This window comes from Aegilops tauschii, chromosome 7 (assembly GCF_002575655.3).
Source record: "Aegilops tauschii subsp. strangulata cultivar AL8/78 chromosome 7, Aet v6.0, whole genome shotgun sequence".
Taxonomy (NCBI): domain Eukaryota; kingdom Viridiplantae; phylum Streptophyta; class Magnoliopsida; order Poales; family Poaceae; genus Aegilops; species Aegilops tauschii.
In genome coordinates this window covers 74,822,457-74,831,803 of record NC_053041.3, presented here as the reverse complement: position 1 = coordinate 74,831,803, position 9,347 = coordinate 74,822,457, and the positions used below count along the sequence as shown (strand labels likewise).

The following is a 9,347-nucleotide window of genomic DNA, read 5'->3' as shown; positions in this document are numbered from 1 at the left end:
TCTCAGATTATTGGCTCGCTTATGTATTTGGCGAGTGCCACAAGGCCTGACATCTCTTTTGCTGTGAGCAAGCTGAGTCGGTTTGTGTCAAAACTGGGAGATGATCATTGACATGCGCTTGAGAGAGTTATGCGCTATTTGAAAGGCATTGCGAGCTATGGGATTCACTACACCGGGTATCCAAGGGTACTAGAGGGTTATAGTGACTCAAACTGGATATCTGATGCTGATGAGATTAAGGACACAAGTGGTTATGTTTTTACATTTGGTGGTGGTGCTGTTTTCTGAAAGTCTTGCATGCAGACCATCTTAACGAGGTCAACTATGGAAGCAGAACTCACAGCATTAGACACTGCCACTGTTGAAGTAGAGTGGCTTCGTGAGCTTTTGATGGACTTACCTATGGTTAAGAAACCAATACCCCCTATCCTGATGAACTGTGATAGTCAAACTGTGATCGTCAAGATAAACAGTTCTAAGGACAATATGAAGTCCTCAAGGCATGTGAAGAGGAGACTAAAATCTGTCAGAAAAATGAGGAACTCCGGAGTTATTATGTTGGATTATATCCAAACGTCGAAAAACTTGGCAGATCCCTTCACAAAGGGTCTATGATAGATAATGCATCGATGGAGATGGGTTTGAGACCCACCGCATGAGTTGTCCACAGTGGTAACCAACTCTATGTGATCGGAGATCCTGTGAAGTAGAAGTGGAAGACAAGCTGTTGGTCTGCTGGGAGGAGAGTATCCCTATGTTAATTATCCCACTCCGTGAAGATGAAATACTCTCCTGATCTGCATGGCAGGTTGATACTTATCTTAATGTGTTCCAAGTGGCTTATTTGGGTCAGCAGAGATGTTGCCCTGCAGAGCATCTCCTGAGGAACACACCTATATGAATTTGACTGTTAACGTCGCAGTATGTGAGAAGTGGGTGTTCTCTAATAAATTCATGAAAGTCCTGGAGGATGACGTATACGCTCCACCGGCGGGGAAGCCTTGCGGCAGCCCAGTATCGGTCAAGAATTTGTGTGAAACTAGTCTCGCAGAAAACTTGTAGTTCAAGGCAGAGTCCACTATTCAAGTTGTGATCTAGTGTAGCATAAAACTCTAAGTGGAAGTTCAACTTCACAGTCTCAACTAAGCATCGGTATATAAACAATGTTTTGGAACTAAATAATGGATGTGCCAATGAGACTTTATGGGGGATTGTTGGAATTTTGCTAGTAGGCCTTTGGCCCAAAGCCCAACTAAAATTCTGAAATTCTCTTGGCCCATTCATGCACACATGTGAGTGGTGTGAGTGGGGCTAAAGTTTAGTCCGATCTCACAAGTTGAGAGAGAGTTGCACCTCTTTATAAGGTGAGCTCTTCTACCACTTGTATGAGCACGAGAAGAGGAGACCTAGACGCGCGCTCCTCCTCGTCGCTCGCCTCGACACGACGCGCCGCAGGTTGCGGGAATGAGCTGAGCCGAGGACAGAGCTATGCACGTTGTCTATATTTTGCTGCTCGAGAAAAATTAATAATTAATGGACGCGTTAATTACTCAGCCGTTTCTGATCCTTTTGGATCGTGGGGCTGTTACTTGGACGTGGGTTTTTCCACGATCTAACCGGCCCGCATTATATAGTCAGGCAGCCGTCTACCCTAGCGGCCGCCGCTTCATATGGTTTCGCACCATTGCTCCAGATCATTGCGCCGCCAAGCAAGTCTTCTCCATCCCTCCATTCGGCGTGCACCCGGAGAAGGGACAGCGGGCCTCCGGAACCCCGCCTCTCGTGATCCTGTACGGGAGAGGGGCGATCAGGTTTTTGGGGAGCGCACTCGCGCGACTGCTGGCAGCGACGACTTCGCCAATGACGACTTCTTCCCCGACCTCGGCAACCTCATCCTCGACGACATGGGCGACAACGTCAACGCCGGCGGTGCTGCTCCCGCTGCACCGTATGTGATTCTATCCTTCCTGTTCGAGATCGTGGTAGAATTTATGTTTCTAGTATGTGCCCTAGATGTATCTGTTCATCTAATATGCTAGTTCGCATGATTAGTTCAATCTCTGCTATTGTTGTCATGATTTATCTTCTGTTCATTCGGATTAAATCTCGTAGTAATTTGCTCATATTTCCGACAATTTTTTGATATCATACATTTCATATATTATTAATCGTATCAATGGTCAAAGGCAACATTGAAAAACGCATTAGGCCCTATATATACGGATGGAGGAAGTAGCATGTGTGAACTTCACTCCTACCCGAGTACATGAAACGTGATCGTGAATAGGAATCTTACCCTCCTTGCCCATGGGCACGATAAATAATTAATACACAACCTTTCGTTGGTGGGAAGTATTGTTGTTTAAAAAATTCATACGGCCAAACTATGTTATAAATGGTCAATCGAGTGGCATAGAGGAAATATGATATATAATAGTATATGTATATCGGAAGACTGGAAGAAAAGAATATAGAAAAATACTCCCTCCGTCCCGAATTAAGTGACGCGACGGTCTATTTGCAAAAAAACCCAGCCATTTGACTTAACCACGAACGAGTCCCCCCAACCCTGGCAGTCACTCCTCTCCTCCCCCGAAGTCACTCCTCTCCCACCGCGTCACTCCTCCCCACCGTCCTCCTCGCCTCCGTCCTCCTCCCCGCCGTCCTCCGCCCATCCGTCCTCCTCCCCGCCGTCCTTATCCCATCCGTCCTCTCGTCCACCTCGACCTCGCCCCTGTTCCACCTTGCTTCGCCTCGCTGCCTTCTTCCCTCATGGATCTGTGGAGCTGCACCTCGCCCTCACCTCGCCTCGCGCTCCACCTTGAGCATTTGGTGGCTGAAAAAGCTTCCATTTTTGACACATCCGGTGGCAGAAGTTCCAGATCAGGTGGTGGAGTTGAAGATCCGGTGGCGGTGAAGCTCGGTCCAGTGGCGCCGTTGCGGTGGCGATGCAATCGTCCGCGACCTCCAGCGTGTCCTCCGGCGCTTCCTGGTGCTCCTCCTCGATGCCCGTGGTGTTGGTATGAAGCGGTGACCTCCTCCTCGCCGTGCATGGACGACGGCGGTGCTCTCTCTGCCGCAACCGCGACAGAGCTGTGTTCTGCATCGGCTACAACCACTGTTGGTGAGTTCTTCCTCCTGTGTTTTTGCCAATTTAGCATTCGGTTCATGGAGTACTAGTGGATTAGTTCATGGAGTACAAGTGGATTTCGCTGAAAAACTAAATACAGTAACTGAATGCTATTGTGTGTTGGATGCTCTGTTTACATGAGTACAGTTACTGTAGGTACTGTAATATGCTAAATTTTCTTAATTGATGTGTGCAATATTGATGCTCCTGATTTCCAGAGCAAGTTTCATGGAGTTAATGTCAAGTTTCAGAGCAAGTTGTATGTGCATCACATCACCTACAAATTGTGAAAATTGTAGGTTCATGTGTGCTTGATGCTTGACAGTAAATCTAAATGTCAGGCTCTGTAAATCTAAATGTGTTTACTGTCAAGCATGGTCTTGATGCTTGATGCTTGAGCCTAAGTTTTCTGTCCAGTTGTATGTGGAGTATTGTCGGCATGGTCTTGATGTGCAATTGTGAGCCGTGTTTGGAATATGTGCAATTTGCCTTGTTTGATGCTTGATTCGGTTAAACTTAATAGACTAAAAATTGTGAATGGACTAAATGGGTGTTACTCCAACTGTTAGGCTCCAATTGTGTTTGGAGTAATTTTTTGTTAGGCTCCTATTGTTATTGAGTAACTCAATGTGTTACTCCAACTCATTGCTTGCTGATAGGAGCACTGTCATGTTCGAGCATCAAACAAGCTCTTGTCTCTGGTGTACGTTCTTCTGGGAGTAGATAGTACGTATTCTTCACTCTTGTCATATCATACCACTTCTCATCTATATGGACCATGTCTGTCATTGGCTTGAAAAAAGAGGACGTGAAGTTGAGATCCAAAGCTCATCGAGCATGGACGTGCAAAATTTCAGTCTTGCAATCTTATTATTTGGCTTGAGGGTAGGCTTCACGGTGCTAGTGACACGCTTCAGCTCACCTAACTGGAACCTCCTGTGTAGGGTCGAGCGGGGAATACCAAGAGACCTTGCTAGAGCTCGAACTGTTCTCCTTCTGTTGAGTGGGATTGTCGATGCCCTTGACAGATCCAAGTTCTTTCTCTTTCTTCCAACTCTACCTGATTTTTTGCTTGCGACAACCACTTCTTTGCCTTCTGCATTTTGTTTATTTGCATCTTTCCATATTCTTTCAACCGTTCGTATGCCTGTATTCATTAGGCTTGCAATGAGTATCTTGTCCTCTGGCTGAATAGCTCCATCTCTGCTCTTGATCACTTTCAAAGCAAAATAAACAGCAATCTTTCCTCATCTGACAGGTTCACTGAAGTTCTTCTTATTGCTTCCTGATGAATTGCTTCTTCCTCATCCAGCAACATCTCGTCTCCTGTTAAATAAGGAGCAAAGGGTAAGTCATCTAGCCATTGCAAGTAGAGGTTAAATCATGCAAAGAGTCATCTAGCTATTTCAGCAAAGTTTTGTTAAACAGTTTACAGAAAAACCACACTGAAAATTCAGTTAACTCAGTTAACTCAAATCAGTCAATTTTACTATATGTTTACTGAATTTTTACAATAAATTTAACTGAATGTTTTGAAAACTACCTGCAGGTATGTTTTGGTTACTGATGGTGCTGGTGTTGCTGCTGGTGGTGGTGGTGGTGGTGTTCATGGCTGCTGCTGCTATTGCAGGTATGTGCTGCTACTGCTGCTTGAAACAGTTGCTTCAAACTGCTGGAGAAATAATCTGTTAAGGAAGAAAAACAAAATTGATCCAGTCCGTTAAAAATGAGGAGTAGAAATTGCTAATGTTTCTGTGTACACAACAGATCATTTGGTTGAAGGTGAAAGGATACATCAAGACCATTTGAAGGTGAAAGGATACATCAAGACCATTTGAAGGTGAAAGGATACATCAAGGCCATTTGAAGGTGAAAATTGCTTCCTTCGCTGCCGGTAATCTACCTTTACTAATTTATAGACATATTTCCATGAATGACTTTAACAAGCATGTCCAAATCACAAATTACAACTGTTCTCTTGCTTCCGTCGTGTACTCATCTGTCATGTCTAGTGTAAGGAATGAAATAATCCAGTTGTCAAATTCTCCCACATGTTCATGCAAGGTGCAGACAAGCAATTTGTATTGTGGTTGTATCCTTCTATATGTTCTTCCTGATGCCCAGATGGTCAGCATGTATTCTTTCAGTAATGTCTGAGCTGCAGAATTCAAATTAGCCTTCATATTTCTCTCTTTTATCTGCAGGGCATTGTGTTAAACTAAGAGTAGAATGAACTTGAATGGTGTTGATTTCTGGTTTTTAACATTTTTGCACCCGTCTGGCTACACATGTCTTTATAAAGTTGCTGATTTCTGGTTTTCGTGTTTGAGAATAACATCAATGTTCATACTCCAGAAAAAAGGAACCATAGGCTCTTTGAAAATTGTTGTAACAGATCCACTTTTTGATTGCCGAGCAAACATAAATTTGACTATCACTCATTCTTGAGGAAATCGTTAACTGGTAGCTGCTCGGTTGGCTGGCGAGTAGGGGACTAATAGGCTAATCAGCAAGTTAATCGGCCATTTAATCAATTAATTGGACGATTTATCAGTTTATCGGCTACTCGGTGACCCCATGAGTATGGATTAACCGACAAGTTAACTGGTTAATCGGACGAATTCTTGAACAGGGCTATCACTATACCAGCCACTTGTCTTGTCAATCCTTGTTCAACTTGCATCTGAATTAGGCATGCAACCATTTTTTCATGTTAGGGAAAGTTTGAATACCTCTAGAATTGAGCTACTGCTGGAATCATCAAATTGCTTCTAAATTTGCACAAGAAGAATTGCAGGTGTGGTCGAGGAGAAGCAGCAGGAGCCTGGAGCCTGGAGTTCAGCAGCAGCCTGGACCCTGGAGTGTGGTGGAGGTGCGGTGAATTGCAGGGTCCGTGGGGCAAGGGGAGCAGGAGCTCCACCGGCGACAGGGGTACAAGGAGGTCTGGTGAGCAGAGCCTGGAGTTCGAGTAGGATCCTGGCGGGGAGGGGCTCCAACGTGCAGCGGGACCTTGAGGGAGCTTGAGGAGGGAGCTCCACCGGCGACAGGGGTACAAGGAGGTCTGGTGAGCAGAGCCTGGAGTTCGAGTAGGATCCTGGCGGGGAGGGGCTCCAACGTGCAGCGGGACCTTGAGGGAGCTTGAGGAGGGAGCTCCACCGGCGGCAGGGGGAGAAGGACCTCCGGCGAGCAGATCCTGGAGTGCGAGCTTGAGGGCCTTGAGCTCCTTGAGCGCCTTGAGCGCGAGCAGCTTGAGGGAGAACTGAGGGGCGCCAGCAGGAGCTTGAGGTGAGCTCGCTGGAAGAGGAGGTGCTGGTGAGATCCTGCCCCGGCGAGGTGCTGGGGATCGCGAGGGGGCTGGGGAGCTTGAAGTCAGAATTTAAAATGTACTGGACTGTAGTGTAAAATTGACATTAGTGCAAAAAAAAATTCTCCTGCGTCACTTAATTCGCGACGGAGGGAGAAAATAAGGCCCCGCCCCACCCCTTCCCATGCTCCCATCCGTGCTCCCGCATACGTGGCTTGATTTGATTGGAAGAAAATAAGGCCCCGCCCCACCCCCTGAAAATCAGGGGGGAGATGATTAGATTAGAAAAAAAAAGGGAAAAAGAACAGCCGTAGGATGAAGTGGGAGCACGGATGGGAGCACGGATGGGAGCAGGCAAGCCGGATCCATGTTTTAGACCTCAGTTTTGATTGGGGGCAAAATGTTAGTAACTTAACATGCGCGATTGAGAGAAACCGGGAACACATGGATAAGAATCTTGACGTTCACACTAACTTGCTTGACCAGAAGTACCTGTTCCGCCAGGTGGTATTGTTTTATCTTTTATCCATGCATTATTAGGGCTTTTTCTTTTGATTGCATGAACTTGAAAACCTGGGAATGAAAAAACCGCAGAATTGAGATGTTGTGTTCCGTGGAATGCTGAATGGTTTCAACGCACAGTAATTGTCCCCTAAAATGACATGGGAATTCTTTTTTTGGTGAACAGGAAACAAACGATCCTACAATTTAATGGGCTTTCATAGAAAAATATCCTTAGAGTTCAAATCCTCTCAACTTCCAGTGGAAAATTTTGGATGGATGAATATTGTGTTGTTGAATTGATCTGACCCTTGTAGGGGTAAATATAGAGTACAACATGCGGTGAGACTTGGAGTACAAGACAAGTCATAGTATATTAAAACTAATTCTATCTCCATCTCTCTTATCTCTAACTAAACACGTTTATATTCTAACATTCCCCCTCAGTCGTAGCGGGAGTGTAGCGGACGAGTACGACTGAATTTGAAGTCTTGCGTTTCCGTCGTCTTCTCCGCTACGTCATCATCAACTGCGTCTCTGATGGGTTGGCACCTAGGGCAGTGACTGTGTCCCTTTCTGGTGCCTTTCGTGTCTCTCCTCTATTCCATCCCGCAGTCACAGCGGGAGTGGCATGGACGCTGGTGACAACGCGTACGCTGTTGACTGGAGTTGTTGCCGATGTGTTGCTGTAGACCAAGCCATTAATGTCGATGTCGAGGTAGCCGATCATGATGATGTAGCCATGGTCGAGGTAGTCGTGGTCGATGGTGTTGTCGCCATGGATGATGAAGCCACACAAAGCCGGAGGCGCAAAAAATAGCTCTATGGTTGTAGATAACGGAGCTGCAGTCGTGTACGATGCACCTTGCGGATGTCAGAGGGTGTCGTCGGCATGAGTCCACCAGTTTTGCTAGGACCGGAGGAAACCCATCGAGCACACATCGGTATTGCCAGTACCGTGTGGCCATGTAGGGGTCGCCACTATAGTGACGCCATGTCGATGCAGTCGTGCCGTTGTGGATGACACGGTCGATGCCGTCGTCGTGACGCGGTCATTGCCGTCATCAAGGTCGCATATTGCAGAAAAGTCTGTCAGAGGACACTATGTGTCCATCTTGTGGACGATGCGGCGGCGGCATTTTGATGAAGATGTTGGTGAAGAGCACGTTGATAAAGACCTTAGCGATGAAGTGTTGGCGATGACGTTGCAGCGGCGTGTCGTGATAATGCGTCGCTTGAAGGCGTCCCTCCGCGGCGACGAAGTGTCGATGTCGTGCCATGTCAAAGAAGTATGTTGGCTCGTAGCCTGGCGTAGTCGTACAGCTTGATGTTGTTCGACTCGATGCAAAGACGTCAGTGTAGCCGTGCAGTACACATTGGCGACGGCGGTCGATACAGCCATGCAGAAGATGATGTAGCTCGGCTCGGTGAAAGAGTGGATCGTCCTCAGTGCATGTGCAGGTCGGCGGCTCATCCTCAGTGCGGGTGCTGGTCGGCGGCTCGGTGTAGATGAGGCAGGTCCTGCGCATCGTTGCTCATGTCCCGCGAGGGCTGGACCGCTCATGGTCGCATATGGGCATGTGGGACGTGGTTACGTGGCCCACGATCTGGTTGAAGCTAGTTTTTTTTGGTGAATACGTTTAGTAGCGTATCATTTCATTGATAGAGGGAGAAAGAAGTTGGTATAGGTGGCATCCATGCGGACGTGCACTAGAAGGCGTCTGGAGGGATGCAGCAAGCAGGGGAAGGAGGATGCTCAGCCTCGCTACAAGTGATCAGGTTACAGGAATAATAGCGGCTAGTCCCTTGGCGCCGGCCTTAGCCCATAGGCGAGCGTCATCCTGGATGGAAAGCACAAGATCATCGGTGGAGGGGTGCAGGCCGTCAAAGATGACGGCGTTGCGATGCTTCCAAATTGCCCAAGCGGTCAGAGTGACGATGGAGTTGAGCCCTTTGCGCAGGCTGCTCGGCGAGGTGGCGGACGCGAGCGCCCACCAAGCGAAGAAGGTCGTCGCGCCATCCATGGGCGGAGTGATGAGCCGGCACCAGGCCAGGATTTCATGCCAGGTGACCCGGGCGAAAACGCATCCAGCTAAGAGGTGGTCGATGGATTCCGTCTCCTGATGGCAGAGGATGCAAACGGTGTCGTGCGTGAGGCCGTGACATGCGCGGCGCTCGGTCGTCCAGCACCGGTCCAGAGAGGCAAGCCAGAGGAAAATCTTGCTGTTGAGAGGGGCCCAACTCCTCCAAAGAAGCTTCCAGGAGGGCGGTGTAGTGGATCCGTGAAAGAGAGCGTGATAGCAAGACCTGGCCGAGTAAATGCCATTTGTCGTCCAACGCCAGGATATCTTGTCAGGCGTGGTGGTTAGGGTCACGCCTTGGAGCTTGCGCCAAAGGTTGATGTACTCGAGG

General features: G+C 47.8%; 1 long non-coding RNA gene across 2 annotated transcripts; it reads left to right on the top strand.

Moving 5' to 3' along the window:
• The first annotated feature begins 2,568 nt into the window (after nucleotides 1–2,568).
• On the top strand, nucleotides 2,569–6,922 carry LOC141026672 (uncharacterized). 2 transcript variants are annotated; one of them, XR_012189025.1, is made up of 5 exons: nucleotides 2,569–3,124; nucleotides 4,389–4,477; nucleotides 4,680–4,760; nucleotides 4,898–4,999; nucleotides 5,928–6,922. It is a non-coding gene; the product is annotated as an uncharacterized lncRNA (long non-coding RNA). The 2 variants fall into 2 exon arrangements; XR_012189024.1 differs by having other exon boundaries at nucleotides 4,898–5,024.
• Nucleotides 6,923–9,347: the final 2,425 nt, after the last annotated feature.